Here is a 13,177-nt window from a genome sequence, read left to right as displayed (position 1 = left end):
ACCACCACACAATATATAGAACATACTAAGCATCACAAAAGACAGGATATTTCCATTTTTCCAGGCTGTCACACATACCGTGGCGCAATAGTTTACATATTTCAGTACTGGTAGGACACAATCAGGACTACATCATATCTTGGGTGGTGATCTAATGACAGGATCCGAGAGAGTGATCGGCTTCTTCCGTTGTAACTCTGAAGCCGAGAGTCGTCGAATTACGGACGGAGACTTATATTTACTTCTGCAGGAACAAATATCTTAATTCAAATAGACACCTGGACCAAATAAAATGGAGTTCCCTAGATTTTTTCTAACACGAATTGACCTCAAATTCTTGACAATACATTGGGGAAGGGGCGGAATTAAATAGTTGTTAGAGACAATGTATATGGGCATCTATCGACTAAAAATATGTCTGGGGCCATCATGAATGTCAGATAAACAGTTCATATATTGATATGTGTGTTACATCAGATGGATTCAACACTAACTATAAGTTAGAATCATCCCTCGACTGATTAAAACCGCATGGATAAACACACGTGCGCACACGTAGACACACACACACACACACACACACACACACACACACACACACACACACACACACACACACACACACACACACACACACACACACACAGACGCTCAAAAATATAAGCACGCGTGCATGCTTGTGTTCACAGTGACATGTTTAACTTCGTATAAACACATTACAAACACATTTGGTTGCCCGAAGTATTTGCAGCGCCGTTAGACTTGCAAATGGTTTCCCCTCACCCGGGCAGGTCGACCAGAGGTAATATTCAATAGAAACGAGGAGCAAGGCAGAGAGCGGTGGTGGTGGTGGCATCCAGGGGAATAAATCTCACAGTTATTTCGTATAAATGCACACAGTTGGGTCATTCTAGTCACTCCGCGTGCTGGCAGTGTAGGTGGCAGTGCTGGTGACAGCAGTGACGACGGTGGTGGCCGAATAGCTCAGAAGAGGCTCTCAAGCGTGTATCCTCTGCTTCTCTCTCTCTCTCTCTCTCTTTTTTCTTTTTAGTATGCGTTTGGTACGGATATGCTGCTGCCGCAGTGTGTATTTTTCGATGCGTTGATATATTGGTGATATATACAAGTTTTTTTTTTTGTTTTTTTTTTGAGGCAGGGGGTGATATATTTTTTCCCCTATTCTTCTCTTTTCACTTCTCTTGCTTTTAGTTTCCTTTTTCTCTTTCTTTTTAATTTTTTATTCTTTATTACCTCTGTTTATTTGCTTTTACATAATACGTTATTATTTTCTTTAAATCTTTAACATTCTTCTTTTTATTCAACTTTATTTTTCTTCAATTTTACGTACATGCCTCTGCCACATCTCTCTTTCTCAATCACTCCTATAATTTTTTGTATCTCGCTTTCTACATCTATACTCTACTTCTTATCTACTCTTTCTCTTCTATTAATATTTCTCTCTACTTTCCTTCGTATACATATTTATCTTTCACAATGAAAATAATCTTCGATAAATGTTTTGTTTGCATCCTCAGAATGTGTATACAGCCTGTTTTCACAGAACATGGAGTAAGATCTCTGTTTTTATTAATATTTGTACTGAGTAGGAACGAATATATATATATATATATATATATATATATATATATATATATATATATGTATATGTATGTGCATACGCACATATATATATATAATAAATATATATATATATATATGTATATATATATATATATATATGTATATATATATGTATATATATATATATATGTATATATATACATATATACACCGCACCCAAACACACACACACACACACACACACACACACACACACACACACACACACACACACACACACACACACACACACACACACACAGACACACACACACACACACACACACACACACACACACACACAAACACACACACACACACACACACACACACACACACACACACACACACACATATATATATATATATATATATATATATATATATATATATATATATATATTACAAAGGATTACATAGGCGGAGCATGCCGACAGGAGACCATTTGGTCCATATCTAGGTCGGATGCGATTTTTTTATAATTATAAAATAATAAATAAAAACTATAATGTAAATAAATAAAATACATAAATGCATAGGTATAGTTAAATAATAGACAAACAGGTAAATAGTAGATAATAATAAATTGACATATAACTAATAATATATGAAAATCAAACAGACAAATAATAACAAAACAAAAACAAAAATATAAAATAAACTATAATCATTACAGCATCTTGCTTAGGTGTTTATCTAAATAATTCTTAAAGCTTCGAACTGAACTACATTGCGCTACCTGTTCAGGAAGTTTATTCTATTCATTAACTACACGGTTGGCAAAGTTGTTTCTACCTACTTCCAAATTGAATCTATTTCCGGACAGTTTGAGACCATTTTATCTTGTCTGATTCTCATTCAATGTGAAAATTTTGTCACTTTTGATGTTGTCAATTCCCTTTAGAATTTCAAAGACCTGTATCAAGTCACCTCTGAGTCTACGCTTTTTTAGGGAAAACAGATTCATATGTTTTAGTCGATTTTCGTATGATTTATTTTTGATATTTGGAATCAGTTCTGTGGCTCGCCGTTGTACTTTTTCCAGTCTGTCAATGTCTTTAATGAGATTCGGTAACCATACGGAAACAGCATATTCCAAATGTGGACGAACTAACGATTTATATAGCTTGTTAATGAGTGATGGACTTTTGAAATCAAAAGATCGCGCAATGAGTCCTAGAATCTTATTTGCTTTCTCAGAGGCTGAAATATACTGCTTGTATGATTAGAGGTCGTTACTGATAATTACGCCGATATCTTTTTCACTATCCACTTTTGTTAACGAATTTCTAAATAACTTGTAATAGTACTTACTGTTATTTTTACCTATGTGCATTACCTTGCATTTACTTGTGTTAAAATTCATTAGCCACTTTTCAGACCATTACTGTAATTTATCTAAATCTTCTTGAATATATATATATATATATATATATATATATATATATATATATATATATATATATGTGTGTGTGTGTGTGTGTGTGTGTGTGTTGTGTGTGTGTGTGTGTGTGTGTATGTGTGTGTGTGTGTGTGTGTGTGTGTGTGTGTGTGTGTGTGTGTGTGTGTGTGTATTTATATACGTATATGTATACACACGCACAAACTCACACACACACACACACACACGCACAGACACACATACGTACATACATATACCAAAGGCTTTTTTCCCTACACGGGGGGGTAGCCAAAAAGAAAAAGGCATAGAAACCACTCCCACCCATTCCATTCCCTATATATCCCACTCCCCTCCAACCTCCTCCCTTCTTCTTATATTGGCACCTCATGGATGACGGGTCATCCTTGCGTCCTGTCCACTGCCTTGGGTCAGAAGCAGTGTCCCACGACACAGCACATCCACAGGAAGGCCGCTTCATAAATTCGGCGGACCCCCTCTCCGTCCCTTCATGCAGAAAAGGAGAAGACGGGGACAAATCTCTTCGGGCTGCGTCAATTTTTTTCTCATACATACTTCCTCACCCCCCATTCCCCACTCACTCCCCCTCATGCATCACATCATCATCCATACACAACCCTTTTCCATTCACTCATTCTTTCCATGTATCCAAACCATCCTAACACTCTTTCATCAACCCTTTCTCCTAGCTCCCTTTCCACCCCTGTTCTCCTCCTCACCTTCTCATTTCTCACTCTATCTAGCCTAGTTACCCCTCTCATACTTCTCAGATATTTCATATCAAACACATTGAAACTCCTTCTCTCTCCCTCTCTTATGTTCCATGTTTCTGTCCCGTACAGTGCTGTATATCATTTTTTTTTATCTGATTGTAATACAGTCGTTTGTTATTGAGACCTGTTCCTCTCTCTGTTCCCCCCATCCTTCTTTGCGGACAATTGGCCCACCTTCATTTGCGTCTTTGGACTATGTTCTGGTATTTTTACGTTTGGGTTACGTATTGATGCTTTTTGCCACACATGTTTTATGTTCAGGGCCATTTGATTTTTTATTTTGTTTGGTTTTTATTTGTCTGATTGTAATTTAGTCGTTCGTTCTTGACACTTCATTGCGGACATTTGGCCCACCTCCATTTGCGTCTCTGTCTTATGTTCTAAGGTTTTTCCGTTCGTGTTACGTATTGATGCTTTTTTGCTACACTTGTTTAATGTTCGTAGCCATTTAACTTGTTTTATTTCTATTTTTTTTTGTACCAATATTTCATTTCAATTATAGTGTATTTTGTTTGGTTCTTATTTTTTGTCTCATTGTAATCTAGTCGTTTGTTCTTGACACTTCATTGCAGACATTTGGTCCACCTCCATTTGCATCTGTCCTATGTTCTGATGTTTTTACGTTAATTTTACGTATTGATGCTTTTGCTACACTTGTTTTATGCTCACAGCCATGTAACTTTTTATTTGTATTTTTTTTGCTTGTATTTATTTTATTTTTATTTCATTTTTTGGTACCAATATTCCATTTCAATTGCAGTGTACTTAATATTGTAAAGAGTATGTTTTATACATGTGATTGAGTGTGAACCTTTCCCAGGTTTACCAATTTCACGATTTATAATTGAGTTCACAATTTTGTAACCAGTATACCCCCTGAAAACGATTCCTGGACGGGAATCAAAACGTCGGGCAAATAAACCCTTCAATTTAGTCTGGTGTTTACAGTTTTCCAATATATGTATGTATATACATATATATATATATATATATATGTATCTATATATATATATATATATATATATGTATGTATATGTGTATATATATGTATGTATATATATATATATGTATGTATATGTGTATAGTAGCAAAGTAGGACATTTGATAACACGTAGCGACAATAATCCCACTAACGAAAACAGCGTTGTTTATAAAATCCCGTGTAAAAGCTGTCCCTCTTCATATTTTGGTGAATCTGGTCGCGGACTTAATAAAAGGATAAATGAACATAAAAATGACGCAAAAGCCCATAGGACATCTAACTCCATAGTAATGCATGTGGATAAACATGGTCACCTTCCAGACTGGAACAACGCAACCATATTAAACAAAGGATCATCCAAGAAACTAAGGAAGACAATTGAGGCAGCTTATATCAACACTAATAACAACATTAACCATAGAGAAGGCTTTATATGTTTAGCAAAAGCCACAAGCTTACTAGTAACAAAAGAATACGCAAATAAAATAGCAAGCTCTCCGAAGCGTCCCGTAAGATGACCCGTCCGTGTATAAAACATCCTGTTACGTTTGAGTTGTTAGCTTTGTGATCAAGACCCTGCGGGTCGAAACGTTAAGGCGTAAATTCTCCCATATCTCCTCATCAACTTCTTTCACTTTCAATCTTATATATACATATATATATATATATATATATATATATATATATATATATATATACAGTCTATATATATGTATTACATATGTATAAATATATATATATATATTTATATATACATATATATATATACATTTGTATATATATATATATATATATATATATATATATAACCTGTGTTTGTGTGTGTGTATGTGAAATGCATGTGTGTTTGGTCGCATTAGTCTTAATATAAATATAATATCTATATAGTACGTACTACACTGAGGAAGTCTAAGCAAGGCTTTGTTAGTGGCTATGATATTGACTGCATGATACTTATGATCTTAGTATCTTGAGTAGTTTAGCTGCAACCTTTTTGACTTAAGTCACCCAGCATTATTTTGTGATTGTGGACGGTATTTTCTTAGAAATGCTGATTAATTTCAAGTTTTACTATCTATTAATTTTTTCGGTCTTCTTAAAACTCTTATTTATCTCCTGTGTAACTCCACATCTTCGGAGGGATGTTGTTTACATGGATACAATTGTTGTTTATCGTCAACTAAATCTTTGGAGTCGCGGCACAACCAAAATATTAATCGCGAGAGAATATATAGTATAAGTTTCCATCGATGCGAATACAGCATTGACTGCATAAGACTTATGCAGCCAAAACTTCAGTATATTTAGGAACGTATCATTTCGGACCAGAGTCAAGCAGCATGATTTTACGAATGAAGACGGACTTTTACTCGGAAAAGGGTGTCCACTTACAGTTCCTACAATCCCATCGTTCTGCTGTCCTTGAATTTCTAACATGAACACACCTTTGCAAAGCTATTTTTTCCAAGGGTAGAAGCGCTAGTTATTACTGACAAGTTTCAAGTTTCATATATTCGCTACTAAATTGTGGTGCTCTGGTGATCAATAGAATAGCCTGGTGCAGCAATTAAAACAAAAACAAAAAAAAAAGCTGGATTTTTTTCCACTGAGTGTTTGTCCCAGAGATGAATAAATGGATAAAATGGGAGGTGGATAAATGGATGAGGCTATCTGACAGCAACTAGAATAAAAAAGTGACATCGGGTACGGAAGTTTTTTTTTTTTCTTCTAGTTTGACATTTTTGCCTTCGCTACATTTTGCACTCCATGTGCTGATGAACCTCTGATATTTATGTTTCGAGTTGTTATTCAGTTCAGGTGTTGATGTAATGCAGCTGGGATAATATACTTATATTTATAATGATGAAATCATGGTACAGCTGGGAACTAGAAACGTTCAGTCAGCGAACAGATTTAAGAATTCAGCATATTATTATATCAAAGACAATTGAAAAATAAAAGCGTGCAGTATTGTATTCGAAATCATATTTGAAGTATCTACTCGTATACATTTAGTCACGAATGTAGATTATTTGTACAAATGTATATATATAATTTAGTTTCCACTACACAACCCTCTTTCAAAGATGTTTTAAAAATCCCCTATTACAACTCCATCAGTCCTTTTAAATTAATTCCCAACAAGCGTCTCAAAGTTGACTACCATTACCCTAACACTATACACAAGCAAATTATTAATTTTATTCAAAGGTTAAAGGAAAATGAGGCCCCTGGAGTGTATAGCCTTTCCTTTTAAAGTTTATAATTTAGTGTACCTTGGTCAGACCGGAAGGGATCTTAATACCAGGTTAATGGAGCACAAAAGATCCATTAGGTATGCCCAGGAAAATTCCGCTGTGTTCCAACATATCAGTACTAAAAATCACAGTCTTGACTAGGACAAATTCAAAATTTTGTTTAAGTCCAACTGTAGCTTTAGAAGATTTTTTTTTATATCAGCCTCAATAGAAGAATGTCCGAAATTGAATATCTCCAAAGGTCAGTGATTCCCGGACATAATCTCACGGCTGGCTGTGAGCCGTTTGGTTAAGAATTTTCACCCTCCTGACACCGCTCCCTCACTAATCTTGACCCCGCTTCCCTTCTGACCTCACACCTCCACACACACATCCCTCACCTCTGACTCCATCCTGCGAGACGGATTGTCCTGTTTTTAGCTCTGTGTGTTCCCCTTCTACTCACATCTCAATTGTACTTATGTCTCTGAAAATTCTTGTAACCTGTACTTTCCTAAATAGGGGTATAGTTATTAGCCGATATATAGAAGTTATGCTATCTTCTAAGTTTCCTTTTATTCCGATTGTGGGTTCTTTGTGATTATTATTTACAAATGTACCACTACAATTTCTCTAAGTGATATATATATATATATATATATATATATATATATATATATACACATTATATATATATATAATATATACATATATATATGAAATATATATACATATATATATGAATATATATATATATATATATATATATATATATATATATATATATATATATATATATATATGCTGGGACATTGTTACAAGTTGATGAAGGTGAAACCCACATTCATCTGAAGAAGCATAGAGCAAAACCGGTCAGGAATAAAATCAGAAACTCGGAACTAGACCCTTGACTTTTTTCATTTTCATCAACATATATATATATATATATATATATATATATATTTATATAGACATACATACATTCACACACGCACACACACACACACACACACACACACACACACACACACACACACACACACACACACACACACACACACACAGCATTACCCATAGATCGGTCATACGAGCTCTGAGCTCTCTTTCGGCGGGAGGGAAATAGCTACCGGTCACGGGTCCAACACGTGATCCAAAGACCAAGGTGAAAGGTGAATACACACACACACACACACACACACACACACACACACACACACACACACACACACACACACACACACACACACATATATATATACATATATATATATATATATATATATATATATATATATATATATATATATATATATATATATATCACCCTACAACTTGCCCTCTCCGTACCTTTCAGTTTCATTTGCATCATTTATCTATATTTTCTGAGCTCGCCTTAGTTTTATCTCCATCGCCTTCAACAACTTCCAAGTCTCACATCTGTATATCATAGCTAGCATTACACACTACGTTTCAGACATGTAGGTAGAGAGCAAGCTGTAAATTGTATAGTCTTACCGTTCTCCTTTCATCGATTTTTATTCTTTCTGTATCTTTTTGGCTACCCCCTTGTAAGGGGGAAAAAGCCTTGGTATATGTATATATCATTATGTAGTCGAATTATAGCAGTACCCATCTTACAAATGTTCTGTAGACTCCTCGCAATGTATTGATTTGCACCCTGTTTGCACATGAAATTTGCTGTTGTCATTTGTTCTATCGAATCGAAGGCCTTTCTTAATATACAGTAATTAGATATACAGGTATATCTTATTCTCTCGTTTTTTCTCTGTCTGCAAATAGTCCAATAGTAGCGCATCCACTCCTAAATCCTGTCTAGTTTCTTGGCTTCCTTTCATCTGAAACTTTATTTTAGTCTACCTATTAGAAAATTGGCAAATGCTTTAAAATGAATCAATAGCAAAGTAATCGATCGGAAGATACTAAAGATTTTGTCAAACTGAAACCATTATAGAGTTACATTCTCGTTTCATAATTTTTGTGGTGAATGCTATATCTTTATTTGTTACTTCTGGTATACCACTGACGTTTACATATGAATGTATTGACTCAACCACGATATTTTGAGGAGTAAAATTTGGTGAAATTATTTTACTCTTTTCAGAGTTTTGAGTCTACATTTAATAATATTTCTATTTGTTTCGTGCATATCATACACTACCTCCATAAAAATCGTGTGCACTTAATCTTTTAATAACTTTGTCTTTCCGAATAGTTTCTTACATATTACCCATGTTTTTCATATCTTACCTAATGTCTGTTTTTGATTGATAAGCATGTTCAGTTCTTCTCTCTTTATTCCATCACTCCTGGTTTTAATCTTTATAGTAATTCTTTTTTACTAGACTACTTATAGCTTCAGGTTATTTGCTGTCACTAAAGTTTTTGTACTCCCAACTTCCTGTGACAGTTTCTTAATGATAAATTATTTACACCCTCGAAATGTCCTCGTTATTTCTTAGAGCTTCAAATCTGTTTTTAATTTCCAACTGACATTTCTTTTTATTTTCCTTTACTTCTCAATTCTCTTTTCTTCTTCAAAACTAATCTATTTCTATCGGTTCTGAAAATACTGTAAATTTAGCTGTGCTACCCATTTCAGAACCACTGCCTGTATTTCATTATGGGTAACATTACAAATGTTGTTGCTCTCATATCCCAATCTGCAGTCTATTTTGTTCCTTGCCGTTCCATTTAAACTTCTTTAATTCCACAATCTACATGCTTTTGGAAGATTTTTTTTTTATTATTTCCATTGCACAATTCACCTCCCAGGTTCTTATCCACTTTAACATTATTCACATATTACCAACGTGTATTTACTTCTTCTTTGTTCATTACCTGACTTACATCAGGGCTCAATTTCATCATTCTAGTGCATAAACCTGAATTGATTGTAAAATGCAACTTATACGTAATCTGACCACAATCCAAGTTACCCACTGACCGACCACATTTCGAATTCGTGTATGTAATACGGAAACATATTTTCAAATTGAAATAGCCCCCTTTTTTAATTAAAATTCATATTCCTTTAGATTAGATAAATTATAGTGTATATTACATATCTTAGTATAACTAAATAAAAGATAAGTGCTTTCTGAGTAAGCAAATTCCAATATTCTTTATGTTAGGTAAACACCAAAGAGCTTTGTTTGGAGATTGATATAACTGATATCGGTTTCTAATGTCAAACCCTACGTTTTCTTCATGTTACCTGCATCATATTTGATTCCATCGTTTATTCCACCTTGCTCTTAAAAAATGTTATAGAATTTAACTGGACCGATGGAAATATCGAGAAGAAATAGAGACGATGAAGATACAAATATTGTCTACTTATTTGAAAGTGGTAATCTTTATCGAAACTGGTTATAAGATATTTGTAGGGTATGCCAATGTAACAAAATGCTCATCCCCCCCGATTTTCAGAGGGGATGAAGAAAATAGCCTAACTAATATCAGCATTAGTAAAGAAGAAGTTATCAAGCAGATTGACAGACTTAAAGCTACAAAATCTCCGGGTCCGGACGAAATTTTTCCAAGAATGCTTAAAGAGTGTAAATTTGAAATCTGCGACCAGTTAACTGAAATATTCAATAAATCGGTAGACACTGGTTCTGTTCCAACTGCTTGGAGGCAGGCAAACGTTGTTCCTGTTTTTAAGAAGGGAGATAGATCGACCATAGGCAACTACAGGCCAATCAGTTTGACATCGGTTATAGGAAAAATGCTTGAATCAATAATAGTAAATAGACTCAGAGAACACATTGAAGGGCATAATTTAATTCGTGATTCACAACATGGTTTCTCCAAAGGTAAGTCATGCGTGACTAATCTTCTATCCTTTTACACTAAGGTATATAAGGCGTCAGACAACAATGAAAATTACGATGTTATTTACCTTGACTTTAGCAAAGTGTTCGACAAAGTGCCACACCAGAGACTACTAAATAAAATCAAAGCCCATGGCATAGGAGGAAAAGTGTTAGAATGGATTAGAGCTTGGATTAGTAACAGAAAACAGCGGGTCACCATGAATGGAATAAAATCTAGGTGGGGCAATGTTACTAGCGGGGTCCCCCAGGGCTCGGTTTTGGGTCCCTTGTTGTTCATTATGTATATAAACGACTTAGACGATGGGTTAAATAGTGATGTTAGTAAGTTTGCGGACGACACTAAAATAGGACGCCTAATTAGGTCAGGAGAAGACGCCCAGATTCTGCAGGATGATCTTAATAAACTGTTAACATGGTCGGTGAAATGGCAAATGAACTTCAATATCTCTAAGTGTAGCGTGTTAAACGTAGAGCTACACAACCCCGAAAACAGATACAACTTAGATAACACGTTTTTAGAAAAATCTGAGTGTGAGAGGGACTTGGGAGTTCTGGTGAGTCCGGACCTTAAAACCAGGAAGCAGTGCATTAGCGCCAGAAATAAAGCAAACAGATCATTAGGCTTCATTGCTAGGACGGTAACGAATAGAAGTGCAGAGGTAATTATTAAACTCTATCTAGCGATAGTTGGACCCATCCTTGACTATGCGGTACAGTTTTGGTCTCCGTCCTACAGAATGGACATAAATTCACTAGAATCAGTACAGAGAAGAATGACCAAAATGATACAAGGACTCGGAAATTTGCCTTACGAAGAGAGGCTTAGGCACCTACACTTACACTCTCTGGAAAGACGCAGAGTGCGGGGTGATCTAATAGAAGTGTTCAAGTGGATCAAAGGCTATAACAAGGGTGATGCAAACAAGGTCATCATAATAAAACAACAGGGCAGGACTCGCAGTAATGGGTATAAACTGGACAAATTTAGATTTAAAAAGGAAATAGGCAAGAATTGGTTTACAAATAGGGTGGTCGATGAATGGAATAAACTTAGTAACCACGTAGTAAGCGCTGATACTATCAGTTGTTTTAAAAAACGATTAGACAACTTTATGGATGGGGATGACAGGTGGTGATGGATACGGAGCTGCCTAGTGTAGGCCTTATGGTCTTTTGCAGTCTCCTTTATTTCTTATGTTCTTATGTTCTTATATAAAAATGTGGCTTTAATATCCACCGAATGTTTACATTTTCTTCCTCTGGGGCAATAATGTCATATTACTTCTAACTTATGCCCTACTTGTCATTCCCATAAGGGTATAATCTCACTGTTCTTCCATTTAGAGACTGACAAATTTCCTTTTTTTAAGCATTTTTGGTCAGTGTCGCCACATTTCTTTCCTCAAAGGAAATATATATATGTATATGTATATATATATATATACATATATATATATATATATATATAGATAGATAGATAGATATAGATATATACATGAGTCTAAGTGGCTAAGTCAGCCTCATCTCTTCCATAGGCACTGGCACTGTGAGCGTGACGGTGTGGGATGTCAACGATGTCCCGCCCCGGTTCTCTCGCCCCGAGTGGACCCTTGACGTTTCCGAGGCAGCCAGGCCCGAAGACACACTCGCCACTCTCACCGTTGTTGACCCTGACGTCACCAACGAATTCAAGTACAGGGTGAGTACTTCTACGACAGTTCCAATTACGTATCGGACCCCATATTTACATATACCCTTCCTGTATGGAAGTACATGTACATACATACCAAAAGGTCTTTTTACTCTTATAAATGAAGGTGACTGTACCAAAGCATACACCCACTCCACACCCATTCAAAGCCCGTTCATCGCCCCTCCCATCTCACCACTTTGTGGATGAAGTGAGTTCAAACTATTTTGCCAAGGTAAGAATACCAAGAGAACAAAGCTTTTGTGAGTTAATTCGATTGTATCTTCTATGAATACATTAATTACACAAAAGGACAGTTCGAGATAGGCTAATGGGACGAAACTCCTTTTTATGCAAGTTAGCCTTGAATCCTGACGCCTCTTTCTTGAGGCAGGACGAAGGTCCTCGCAGTTTCCTTTGTCAGCAAAATCATGCCTCACACATCTCGCCTTATATCTTACTTTACACTGTGATATTACAGTGATCATATCTACTCGGATAAGAGAGAGAGAGAGCAAGAAAAATAAAGAGAAAGTAAAAGAGAGAAAAAGAAGGCGAGAGAGCACGAAAGAGACAGTGAGCGAGAGTGACACATAGA

The 13,177-nt window shown here is 35.6% G+C and overlaps 1 long non-coding RNA gene across 1 annotated transcript in view; it reads left to right on the top strand.

The window, feature by feature from the left end:
• The window catches only part of LOC143033722 (uncharacterized), a 64,045-nt gene extending 51,460 nt beyond the window's left edge, over positions 1–12,585 (top strand). Inside the window, exon 3 of the long non-coding RNA XR_012967184.1 lies at positions 12,425–12,585. This is a non-coding gene — a long non-coding RNA (uncharacterized LOC143033722). The remainder of the gene's footprint in view (positions 1–12,424) is intronic.
• Positions 12,586–13,177: the final 592 nt, after the last annotated feature.

The sequence above is a fragment of the Oratosquilla oratoria genome, chromosome 16 (assembly GCF_046742065.1).
Source record: "Oratosquilla oratoria isolate Oo_2021 chromosome 16, ASM4674206v1, whole genome shotgun sequence".
Taxonomy (NCBI): Eukaryota; Metazoa; Arthropoda; class Malacostraca; order Stomatopoda; family Squillidae; genus Oratosquilla; species Oratosquilla oratoria.
Note: the sequence above shows the minus strand (reverse complement) of the source record. Positions and strands in the feature narration are given on the sequence as shown.